This window comes from Caretta caretta, chromosome 2 (assembly GCF_965140235.1).
Source record: "Caretta caretta isolate rCarCar2 chromosome 2, rCarCar1.hap1, whole genome shotgun sequence".
NCBI classification, from domain to species: domain Eukaryota; kingdom Metazoa; phylum Chordata; order Testudines; family Cheloniidae; genus Caretta; species Caretta caretta.
This window is the reverse complement of record NC_134207.1, coordinates 41315857-41328725: the sequence shown is the minus strand read 5'-3', so window position 1 is coordinate 41328725 and position 12869 is coordinate 41315857. Positions and strand designations below refer to the sequence as shown.

Below are 12869 nucleotides of genomic sequence, written 5' to 3'. Positions count from 1 at the left end.
TGAGGATCAGTGTTGCCCATCCTGTGAGAAATGAGGGAGTAGAGACAGTAAACGGCACCATTGGTTCCATGCTTGGAGTCTAAGTCAGTGAAGACCAACGAGACTGGGATGCTGAGACACCTTTTGTCGTATTTGCATATAAGAGCAGCTGGCACTCAACTATTCATTATTCTCCTTATGAGATTATATTTGGACTCCACAAAACCATGCTTTCCTATGATCTGAGGTTCAGGCAGTAAGACACAGTAAACCTCCTTGAACCTACCCAGGTTTTTGACACAGCAGAGTCTTATGTAAGTGATCTGATGACAGCATTCCAGCAGGTGGAGAAACAAAAGAGCTGAAAAATCACATGCCAAGCACAAGATGCCAGGAAAAAAGAGAATTCTGTGCCCAGTCAAGAAGGAGAGATGTTACGGATATTCAACCGGAAAAAGCAGGCTGGAAAAAATTCCAAACTTACTCATTTTTGGAGGGGACCTTACACACTAATGAAGAAAATAAACCATTTATCTTCACTGATGCAAAAAGTGAGAGTTCACTCCTTTGCAGTGCACAGAGAACTGAACTGATTCATTGAAAGAAAGGAGAATGTAAATACTGAGGATGCTCAATAACCATCCTAAAAGCTTGCAGAGGAGGATTTGGAGGTACCTTGGCAGGTTTCTGTGGCCTGTGGTGGGGGACTGGTTGTGAAGAATTGTTGGGGTGTCCTTGAGATCTCACTATCCTAAAGTCTTCAACAGGTAGTCTGTCCACAACAGATAGGCCTAACCGGTAGGACGTGGACCTTGTATTCACTGATAGCCTAGATCCAACTATGAATCATGTCTCCATGACTGAATATAGGACTCAAACAGGCAGAACAACCAGGAAACTTTTGCGGATGGCAGACTTCCTGGATTCCTATGAGTTACAACAATATTAAAATTTTAGTTACTGTTTTAAATTCTTACTCAGCTAGAGGAGTGAAACTGGTAATGATCATGGTAGACTGTCCTGTCACCAATAGATGATGCTGTATCTTTATCTTAGTGTTAAGTTGTCTTGTATCTGATGAGGGGAGAGCAGTTGGTGGGAAGTTTGAGTCCTGCCTGTGTGCGCTGCAGTTGATACCTGCAGTGTTCCATTAAATTATTTCAGTTCTATACATGAGTATTATACTAGCACTAAATAACTTATAACAGCTATAGGGAAAGAGGCTATGTTCATCAAGTGGCTATAGTGGATAGACATAGTTCATGTATACATTTTTAACAAATTATGTTCCTATTTGTTAATTAAAAGCAGATAAGTTTTAATAACTTTTCTATGTTTACAGAAGTAACCAAGTATAAAATAGCAAAATAAATTTTCTTTGGTAGGCCCTTGTAACATTATAATATTACTCTTTCCATTAAAGAAGCAATATAGCCAATTAATCTCAGTAAAAAAATAAAACCTAGCAGCACACTAGCCCTGGTCAAGGACAATGCTCAGACACTGAACCATAACACACAAGGGCCAATCTTGTCCTATTGAAGCACCAAGGGAAAACATTGGATTGACTATTTGCCTGCACAGCTAGCAGGTTTTGGTTCTAAATCAGCATAATTTAAGTTTTGCTGTAATTTAATCTTTTAAAAGCTCATTTATTTAAAGAATTCTGTGCAACATCATTAGATATTATAGGTCACTAAAGGCCTATGTGGAAATATTTTCTACCATTCCTTCTGGTCCGAGGTGAAATTATTTCAGTGGATTCTAAAGTGGGAATGCACCACTTTCAAATTACCTAGGAAAAGTACATAATGTTCAGTTTTCACAGCACCAGTGAAGTTCTGTGAATGATTTTAACATGGTGACATTTCCCAATACATTTGTTCTGCATGAAAATAGGTAACGTACAATCTCCAGAAGAGTTCACGGCATTCATTATATTGAAATCACTGATTTAATTGAAATCCAGCCCCTGTTCAAATCATCTCTCAAACTTGTTTCACCAATAAACATGAAATGTCTCCTTGGCAATCTGGATAGTGATCATAAACCACTCTATGGCTCTCTATGGCTTGCCTGAATCCTGACTAGATATATTTACCAATGCACTAGATATCTATAAATATGGAAATGTAGTAATTAACACTAAATAATATATTTAGCTAATTATAAACTGTAAGGAATGGAAATGCCATTTGTGAGAACCATATGGTTTTTTAAAGTCTTTCGCCCTCATTCCTTTGCTGAAGCTACATTTTAAAAGAGTGTAAAATGCTGAGTAAGCGTTATCAGTCATGTAAGCAAACTCAGAAAGAACTTCTTTACACAAAGGATGGATTAACTGGAATAAACGACCAAAAATAGCAAAATAATTTTGAGTTCAGAGGGGGGGGATTGGGCGTAGAGGGAAGTAGAAGGGAAGCTCTGGGTGTAGCCAAAAGGTAAGTTCTTAAACTAGGATGATGAGATGTAGGATGTGCTATACATCCATCAGCTCAGTAATAAAAGAACAGCATTATCGAATTTGTTTTTTAAAAGTTATATTCTTATTGCTTACTCTGAAAGATGTGTCCCAGCTGATATTAGTGAAGGCATTATCAAGCATGGAAAAAGTGACATCCGTTATAGTTTGTATCATGCCGTCCTTAAATGACATTAGTTTTTAACCCCCATGAACAACTAATATTCATGACCAAAACTCTCTCAGCAGGGAAAAAATAATAAAAAGCATCCTTGTTATTGTTTTTTAAATCACCATATCTGTTCGGAAATCTCATCATAGTTTGAAGGAACTAATGTTAAGTTTTTTTAAAGGCATTATACATTTGCATCTAATGTCCATTGATGCCAATGCAAACTCTTTAATTTAAATAAGCAATGGACCAGGTCCTAAAGGACGAGTGTAGTCTTGCTAGCCAAGCGAAGTGAGGCCTCCCCTCAACTTGATGGTATTTCTCTGTTTGTCAGTAAGTAACAAGTCTAGCTTTTGAATGCTGATTCCGATCAAGGAGCTTGGTCTACAGCAGCAACAGTCAGTGGCGATTACCACACAGGCCCAGCTGGTAAGAGACGCTCAGGTGGGGGGACCTGGCTCTAAGCCTGGCAGAACCTTCAGGGAGCAGCAACTGTGAGTGAGGGCACTCTTCCCTGGCACACAGCTCCTAGTTACCTCCTCCCTGCACCCTAAGCTGCACCCCTGTCTGCACACAGCCCCTAGCTACACCCTCCCTTTATCCTGAGCTACACCCCTGCCTGCACCCTGAGCAGTTTTCAAACTTTTTGAGCTGAGCCCCATCCCCACCCTTGATTTATAATTTTTGGTTGTGGCCCTCCCCCCAACCCCAACAGGCTGGGTAGCCTGCAGAAGTTAATCAGGGAGTAGAGGTAGCGCTCCCTTCTTGGGCCCCACTGTGCAGAGCTGGCCCTAGCCCCGCTGGGCACTGCCCACCCAAATATAGAAGTCAAACTTCTATGCTTACCAAGAATATATCAACATGTTATCTGAAGGTTCTAGTGGTGTATCTACAGCTGAACACCCTAAAGCACAAATACAGCTACCTATGGAAGAAACAGTTGCTCCACAACTTAAAGGTAATTCCTGATGTTTGTTGGTCAAACTTTTTCCCCATTTTTTGAAGTTCCAAGAGATAACTACTAGTGCATCTCTTGCAAAAAAACTTACAAAGAAGGAAAGCTTCCCACTGCTTCAACTGGTAAAACCGGAGGAGCTTGGTTTGCCAGACCGATCAGCAAAGCCAGTGCTGACAAACTATATGAAAAGACTGCAAAACACCAAACCTCTGGACTGCATCAACATACAGAAAGCTTTATAAGCCAGGCACTGGCAAAGCCAATTTTAGAAGTACTCATTGAGGCTGTTAAGAATGCTGGAGACACAAGTTTATGCACTAAACATGGCTGTAGCAACATACTATTTAAGCAAGAGATACTGCACACTACAAACTGGAGACCTATGTTAAGTGCATTGTCACTTGTTATCCCTGAAGTTGGACATTGGTTCCAAACAAGACAAGCAAGTGGTCACTGTCTTTCTGCAAAAAACTCAGCTGACTGGTTAGAACCATGTGGTGCAACAGTGAAAGACTCCACAGTCAAAAAAGTGAAGAACTCTCTCACCAGATTCAAAAAATTCACCTACATGGCTGATGAATGCACTGATGCAAATGGACGTAAAGTATTAAGTCAATGCAAACATTATTTTGATGTCAGTGGTAGGCCAGTAGATGCATTTCCAGATGTTCAGGTTCTAGAAGACACATCGGCTGCATCTGTGACAGCCCGCATCTTAGACGAGTTAAATGCTTGTAAATTGGACACCAAACAGATGGCCATTTGTGCATTTGATGGAGCTGCAAACTTCTCTGGAAGACGCATTTTTCTCTGAGAAAAACATAACCCTAATCTCTCCTATACACACTGCAGAGGCCATTTTAACTTAAGTACCCAGAAAGATAATGGAGCAAATAATTAAGCAATCAATTTGCAAACATCTAGATGATGATAAAGTGATAAGTAACAGTAGGCATGGATTTGTCAAGAACAAATCATGTCAAATCAACCTAATGGCTTTCTTTGATAGGATAATAAGCCTTGTGGATGGGTGGAAGCTGTAGATGTGGTATATCTTGACTTTATGAAGGCTTTTGATACGGTCTCGCATGACCTTCTCAAACCAAACTAGGGAAATAGAACCTAGATGGAATTAGTATAAGGTCGGTGCATAACTGGTTGAAAAACCATTCCCAGAGAGGTAGGTATCAATGGTTCACAGTCAAGCTGGAAGGGCATATTGAGCGGGATCCTGCAGGAATTGGTCCTAGGTCTAGTTCTGTTCAATGATTTAGATAGATAATGGCACAGAGAGTACACTGATAAAGCTTGCAGACAATACCAAGCTGCAAGTGCTTTGGAGGATAGGATGAAATTCAATAAGGATAAATGAAAAGTACTCCATTTAGAAAGCAATAATCAATTGCACACATACAAAATGGAAAATGACTGCCTAGGAAGGAGTACTGCGGAAAGGGATCTGGGAGGCATAGAGGATCACAAGCTAAATATGAGTCAAGAGTGGAACACTTGCAAAAAAAAGCAGATATCATTCTGGGATGTATTTGCAGGAGTGTTGTAAGCAAGACACAAGAAGTAATTCTTCTCTACTCTGCGGTAATACAGCCTCAACTGGAGTATTGTGTCCAGTTCTGAGTGCCACATTTCAGAAAACATGTGGACAAATGGAGAAAGTCCAGAGGAGAGCAACAAAAATGATTAAAGGTCTAAAAAACATGACCTTTGAGGGAAAAGATTTGGGTTTGTTTAGCCTGAAGAAGAGAAGACTGAGTGGTGACACAACAGTTCAAGTACATAAAACGTTGTTACAAGGAAGAGGGAGAAAAATTGTTCTTGTTAACCTCTGATGATAGGACAAAAAGCAATAGTCTTAAATTGCAGCAAGGGAGGTTTAGGTTGGACTTTAGGAAAAACTTCCTGTCAGGGTAGTTAAGCACTGGAATAAATTGCCTAGGGAGGTTGTGGATTCTATGTCATTGGAAGTTTTTTAAGAGCAGATTAGAAAATCGCATCTCAGGGATACTCTAGAATAATACTTAGTCCTGCCTTAAGTTCAGGGGACTGGACTAGAACAGTGGTTCTCAACCAGGGGTCCGGAGCCCCCTGGGGGGCTGCAAGCAGGTTTCAGGGGGTCTGACAAACATGGCTGGCATTAGACTTGCTAGGGCCCAAGGCAGAAAGCTGAAGTCCTGCCCCCGGGGCTGAAGCTGAAGCCTGAACAACTTAGTTTCACGGTGCACCCTGTGGTGTGGGGCCCCAGGCAATTGCACTGCTTGCTACCACCTAACACTGGCCCTAGCTTTTATACTCAGAAAAACAGTTGTGGCACAGCTGGGCCATGGAGTTTTTATAGCATGTTGGAGGTGGGGGCGGGGGAGGGGCTCAGAAAGAAAAAGGTTGAGAACCTCTGGACTAGAAGACCTCTCAAGGTCCCTTCTAGTCCTGTGATTCTATGATCTATTCAACTAGCACTAATACGAACTGCAGAATCTTCAAAAGACCTTAAAAAAGCCATAAATTTAATGTCTTTGGGGTTTTTTTTCCAACAAGAGTCCAAAAAACCTGAATGTCGTGGAAAAAATAAAAGATACTCTGGGACTGAAGTTCAAATTAGTCCAACCTGGGAAAACCTGCTGGCTTTCTCATGAGTGATCCTTGGATGTTGTCTTAAAATTACTGCAACTGTTATTAATGGCTTTGGAAAGTATCTACCAAGATGGAATAGATCTAAGTAGTGCGGCCGGTGGACTACTTTTGCTACTACATTCAGAGAAGATAATCGCCATTCTCTCTCATGTAAGTCTAGTATTGAAACCACTTGGGTCATTAAACAATGCCATCAAGGCACCTGTAACAACAGTAGTAGATGTGCACTATAAGGTGGGTAGAAAGCTGGCTAGATTGTCGGGCTCAACGGGTAGTGATCAATGGCTCCATGTCTAGTTGGCAGCCAGTATCAAGTGGAGTGCCCCAAAGGTCGGTCCTGGGGCCGGTTTTGTTCAATATCTTCATAAATGATCTGGAGGATGGTGTGGATTGCACTCTCAGCAAATTTGCGGATGATACTAAACTGGGAGGAGTGGTAGATACGCTGGAGGGGAGGGATAGGATACAGAAGGACCTAGACAAATTGGAGGATTGGGCCAAAAGAAATCTGATGAGGTTCAATAAGGATAAGTGCAGGGTCCTGCACTTAGGACGGAAGAACCCAATGCACCGCTACAGACTAGGGACCGAATGGCTAGGCAGCAGTTCTGCGGAAAAGGACCTAGGGGTGACAGTGGACGAGAAGCTGGATATGAGTCAGCAGTGTGCCCTTGTTGCCAAGAAGGCCAATGGCATTTTGGGATGTATAAGTAGGGGCATAGCGAGCAGATCGAGGGACGTGATCGTTCCCCTCTATTCGACGTTGGTGAGGCCTCATCTGGAGTACTGTGTCCAGTTCTGGGCCCCACGCTACAAGAAGGATGTGGATAAATTGGAGAGAGTCCAGCGAAGGGCAACAAAAATGATTAGGGGTCTGGAACACATGACTTATGAGGAGAGGCTGAGGGAGCTGGGATTGTTTAGCCTGCAGAAGAGAAGAATGAGGGGGGATTTGATAGCTGCTTTCAACTACCTGAAAGGGGGTTCCAAAGAGGATGGCTCTAGCCTGTTCTCAGTGGTAGCAGATGACAGAACGAGGAGTAATGGTCTCAAGTTGCAGTGGGGGAGGTTTAGATTGGATATTAGGAAAAACTTTTTCACTAAGAGGATGGTGAAACACTGGAATGTGTTACCTAGGGAGGTGGTAGAATCTCCTTCCTTAAAGGTTTTTAAGGTCAGGCTTGACAAAGCCCTGGCTGGGATGATTTAACTGGGAATTGGTCCTGCTTCGAGCAGGGGGTTGGACTAGATGACCTTCTGGGGTCCCTTCCAACCCTGATATTCTATGATTCTATGATTCTATGTTTGTCCAGCAATGGAAGCTACACTTGGATCAGAGAGCTATCCATTGAAAATATACTGGAAGAATCAAAGACTTCAGTCCAGAAGTTGACTTAATGAAGGCACTTATATCGAATCCTTAAGCAAAGAGAACAAGAAGTGTTTGTTAAACCAGCTGAAAAAGTACACAGACTTGATTCTTATAAATCTACAGCAGTGACAGTTGAGTGGAGTGAGGCACTATCAGCAATGGAGCTGCCATGTGATCAGGACAGACTAGAGAATTTGAACACAGAGTGCAATATCATACAACGAGTGAATGAATGAAGACTTGACTTCATCTTCTTTTTTATCATCACTAGAGGCTTGACCCGATCTTTGTGCTGTTTCCTGGGATGAAAGAAGTAGGAATTCATTTCTTGCTACTTCCAGTCACAACAGCTATAGCTGAGTGTTAGTTTTTCATCCTGGAATAGAATTTTGTGTTCTGAAGGAAATTGCCTTCTGCCTGATCATGCTAATGAACTAATTAGCATATCAATTGAAGGAGTGGAAGTACTGGACACACAAGAAGTCACCAAACATGAATGCACTACATTTGAAAAGTTCATGAACAGAGCTGTGAAAAATTACAGCAAATCAACAAGAATGTAGATGTAGTGCTTCATAGAAGGCTTGAGTATCCAACTTTAATTTGTATGATTATTTTAAAATGTGAGTTAAATCTAATGAAATGGTCCTGAAACATTTTTCAGTTTTTACTATGGTGTCATACATCCCACCTTCACCCTCATGTTCTCACCCCTCAACCATCACCTCTCCTGTAAATTCCAACTCCTTTGCTCCCCAATTTCAATTCCTGGGAAAATACTGGTGTAAATAAATACTGACGGTAATGAAACAGAATTCACTAGTAACTGTTCAGAATTTATTTTTAAAGTGATGAGATCGATCAACTATTACTTTAAATATTCACTTTTTTGTTGTTCCCTGTGGATAGAGGAAAGACTAAAGACCCAGTGATCTAGATCTCCTCTTCAGTTTGAGACTTACAGATGGTTTGTGCCCCATTTCTATAGATCAGGGTCTTGTCTTTTCTGTTCTGTTAGACCCAGTAACAAATGACAGGAGCAATCACAGCAGCCCACTTTGAAAGAAAGATATTTCTTTTCATGTTTTCATCTTAGAGTCTCCCAGTTGTAGTTTCTGCGTGCAGAGTGATGCACTTAGGATCCATTTCCTTTGCATACCTTACAGAGTTGTTTCTCCCACAACTCTTTCACTGAAAGTAGCTTTTATGACTAAAAACACATGTGCCTACCCTTAAGTAACTGTTGAAAGTACAGACAATTTTTCCAAGTGTTTGAATTCAACGATTCATATATGTGCTTTCTGTAACCTAAACGTGCAGCGCTCTGCTTCAAGCTTCCAACCTGGCAGTGGTAGAATGGCTAGCTTGCCCTATTGCCAGTTGGACTTGAGCCCCTTACCCCCGCTGTTTGCCAGAAGGAAGAAATCACAAGTTATTTGGACTAACAAAGGTAGTGACTCAAGTCTTTTCTTGCATAACCGAGTTGTAGCTGTTGCTATAAAGCCCATGTCCAGCTTTTTTCATCTAAGCAATTTATTATTTAGCAGGCTTCACTCCAGTGTTAACTAATAAACAATCATTACCCCCATCTGGTCCCTTTACTTTTACAAGGTCTGTAATCTGCTTCCCCTACAGAAACTCCCCCAGCTTCCATGCAGACAGAGAAACCACGTCTGAGGGCAGGACGACCGCATGATTCCCCTGGGGACGGTTTGCTTTGGCCCTGGAGGTGCTTCGTGTGGGAAATGGGATTTCCATTTCCCAGCGTTTCCTTTGGTGGATTTCCCTGGCAAGGAATCACTAACTGCGCCGGCCTGGTGCCAACGGCTGACGCTCAGATCAGATGCTGGGCGAAGACGGATGCTGCTGATCCTGGACTGAACTTCTGGTGCCCGGGAAAACCAAATCGCCTCTCCCTTGCTGGGATCGCAAGGAGCAGCGCCAGGAACTCCCCCCACCCTCTGCTCTGAAGCGAGCACGCTCCTCAGCAGAGCCAGGTCTGAGACCCTCGATAGCTGGGGGGCGGGCGGCATCGCGAGCCCGGGGTCGCGCAGGGGATTCCGGAGCCCCCTTGCAGGGGCGGCGGGCCCAGGGGCTCTCCCCGCACCCGCGGAGGGGCTGGCTCCGGGAGCACGTTCGGCCGGGCCTCAGGCGGCCTCACGCGTGTCTCGGGGGGCGCTCAGAGAGAGTGGCGGTGGGGGAAGGGCCAGGGACCCCTGGCTTCCTCCCCCGGCCGGCTCAGGGGCGTTGGGGCCCTTCCGCCGCGGCGAGCGGGGGGCCCGGGAGGAGATGAGCCGAGTCTAGCTTCGAAACCGGGCGCCGCCCCCCCCGCCCCAGCTCAGCTTCCGAGCGGGGCACCCGCCGGCGCGTCTCCCCCCGCCCCAGCCAGCCCAGCGCCCCCCGCGTGCGCGCGGAGCAGAGCCGCCCCGGCCCCCGCCCACAGGGCTGGGGCGGCCGGGCGGGCGGCTCTTCCCCGGCCTGCCGGGCTCCCCCGAGGGCGCTCGCCGGCTCTCGCCCTCAGCCTGCCGGGGCTCGCGGGCTGCAGCCGCCGGGCCAGCGCCGCAGGTAAGCGCAGTCCCTGCCCCGCTGCCTGCCCGGCAGCCCGAAGCCCCGCGGGTAGAGCCCGGCTGCGCGGGGACCTGCGGGTCCCTCCGCCCTTCCCCGGCGGGCAGGGCGTACAAGTGTGGCTGGCTCGGGGCTAGGGCAGGGCTGGAACCAAACAGCTCCTGACCTGGCGGGGATTGGGACAGTTGTGGAGATCTAGCCCCCGGTCTGAAGTCTACAGCCACTACCCATGGCTAGCGCTGGGGTTTGAGATGCTTAGCTAGGCTTGGCAGCGTTAGCTTGTTTCGGTGCATACACCAACTGGTGACATAATAGTTCCATTGAGGATACTCGAAATGTACCGAGAGGCGAAGAAAGGAAAGGGCTGCTTGAGAACTTCTTAGAGCTGGATTTAAGGATATTTACAGTGTATATTTTGACTTGTGATGTTGACAATTTGTGTAGTGGTTATAAAGCTTTAGCTTTTTGAATCTCAGCCTCTACTGTCATTAAATAACTAGCTGCTTCCCCCAGCATCTGATCCCTGCCCATAGTTTCCCACAACTGTGAACATTTAAATGGATAAAAATAGAAAAAATGCTTAAAACCAATACTTTTGGGCAATTGTGAACACGTATATCAATAAAAACAGAAAAGAATGCTGAAAAATAAACATTGAGATTATCAATTAAAATTATAAATAAAAGAAACCCACACATTCTGTCAAACCTTTGTATAGAGGAGTCAAGAAGATTCACTGGTTCTTAGCTCTTTCAAGCAAGGACTCTACCAGCCCTGCCTCTCTTATAGACAACCAGATCCTTGCTACTATCCTTAGGTACTATAGGGCAGTAAAAAATAGTCACACTGAATCCCCCATAAATGTGAAAACACCATTAGCAACCTCTGTGTTATATTTATGACTGTATTTTGTATGTAATGAAAGAGCTAATGTGTTTGAGGCTCACTGCTTTCTCCTGCATAGTCTCAGAACAGCTCAACTGTGTATCATAAGCTCTATACTCAAAAAGAAAAGGAGGACTTGTGGCACCTTAGAGATTAACAAATTTATTTGAGCATCAGCTTTCGTGAGTGAGCTGTAGCTCATGAAAGCTGATGCTCCAATAAATTTGTTAGTCTCTAAGGTGCCACAAGTCCTCCTTTTCTTTTTGAGTATAGAGCTTATGATACACAGTTGAGCTGTTCTGAGACTATGCAGGAGAACATGTTTGCGGATACAGACTAACATGGCTGCTACTCTGAAACAAGCACTATACTGTATCTAAAGGAGATTCTCCTTTGAACTCAGGTGGTAGGGGCCTATGCTTTTGGAGTAGGAGAATCTGAGTTATGTCCCCAGTTTTTGCGGTAAAGTTCTCAGTGGTCATGGTGTACAGCATGTCAGAGCATTATGACAACTATGAAGTCCTGAGTAGTCACAGATTTTTTTAAATTTCTAGTGTCAACTGTGTTGTTTACTATTGGGGACTGAGGTGGAGAGGAATGTATTTTGCCGAAGAAAGCACGTGAGTGTATTTCTTCATTTTTTTTGTGCTGTCAAACAACTAACTGACACTCCTGCCCCACACAGATAGCTACATTTCAGTGGTGGGTGAAGTGATTCCGTATCCTGTCCTATATTCAATATGACTATGAATTGTGTAAGACTAAGCTCCCAGTTTTATGGGGCCATTCACATACTTCAGTATGTTATGTAACATTTAACATTTACGTTGGTCTTAGGTTTTGTAAAAAACTTGTTTTTAATACTACTACTTACTGATGTAAATTTGGGGGCAAATTTGACCTCACAATAACTGTTTGTTTAATAGTTGTGCAAAAGTATATATGATATTTTACAGTTATATATTAGCCTTAAACTCTTTACAAATGGCTCATTGCTGAATCATGGCCACCTCTGGGGTAAAACATAAGAACTGTTTTGACAAGACAAAATACAGCTCTGAAGAACACTGTAGCCTATTGAAATGGCAGGGGAATATAAATTAAGTAGAATATATTTAGTTAATCTGGAAATTGGCCAGTTGTTGTTACTCTCTAGCCTCATGAAAATTGTTGTGGGATCTTCAGTGACCACAAATGGTCAGAATCTCAGTTTTAGAAGACAGCATTTCAGTATCATACTGACCCCTACCATGATGCTGGACATTAGGTTAGTGTTCACTCAGAGGGGAAGAATGCAACCTCCTGATTTACAAAGCACTTTCTGAAGCATTTGGCTTTTCTTCTTAGGCCACCATTCAAGAAGTGAACAGGCTTGACTCTGTTTAGCTTGAGCGATTGGAAAAAAAATCATATGTGGTTTGGTATGCCTGTCCTAATAAGGGGCACTAAGATAGAAGGCATAGTCTTAACAAATCCCAACACATCTAGGGATAAGGAACTCTAATAATGGTGAGACATGCATATGATTTTTCTATGAACATTGAAATGTTTGAAACTGAAAACAGCTTTAATCATATTCTATACTATTTCCTTCAAATGTGTGTTTTAAAATCTAGATTTTTAAAATTTGGCTTTATAAATAATGGTGTGTCTGTGTGTATGTGTGTGTGTATATATATATATATTTAAATAAAATGGTATTCAAACTAAATCTGACATACTTCTATGTTACTATTTTAATAAAGAAAATATAACATCAGGCTGGTTATATGAGGCTGCAATTAAGGCCGAATCCTGCAAATATGTACATGCTTAACTACTTCTGTAAGTA

The 12869-nt window shown here is 43.3% G+C and overlaps 1 protein-coding gene across 4 annotated transcripts in view; it reads left to right on the top strand.

The window, feature by feature from the left end:
- The first annotated feature begins 9333 nt into the window (after positions 1–9333).
- Positions 9334–12869, top strand: part of MATN2 (matrilin 2) — a 122438-nt gene continuing 118902 nt past the window's right edge. Inside the window, exons 1-2 of one of the 4 annotated variants that reach the window (XM_048841306.2) lie at positions 9334–9585; positions 11593–11658. The gene's annotated coding sequence lies outside the window, so the exon portion shown is untranslated. Of the gene's footprint in view, positions 9586–10042; positions 10154–11592; positions 11659–12869 lie in introns of those variants that run through there. The other 3 variants (XM_048841308.2, XM_048841307.2, XM_048841309.2) reach the window with 3 other exon arrangements.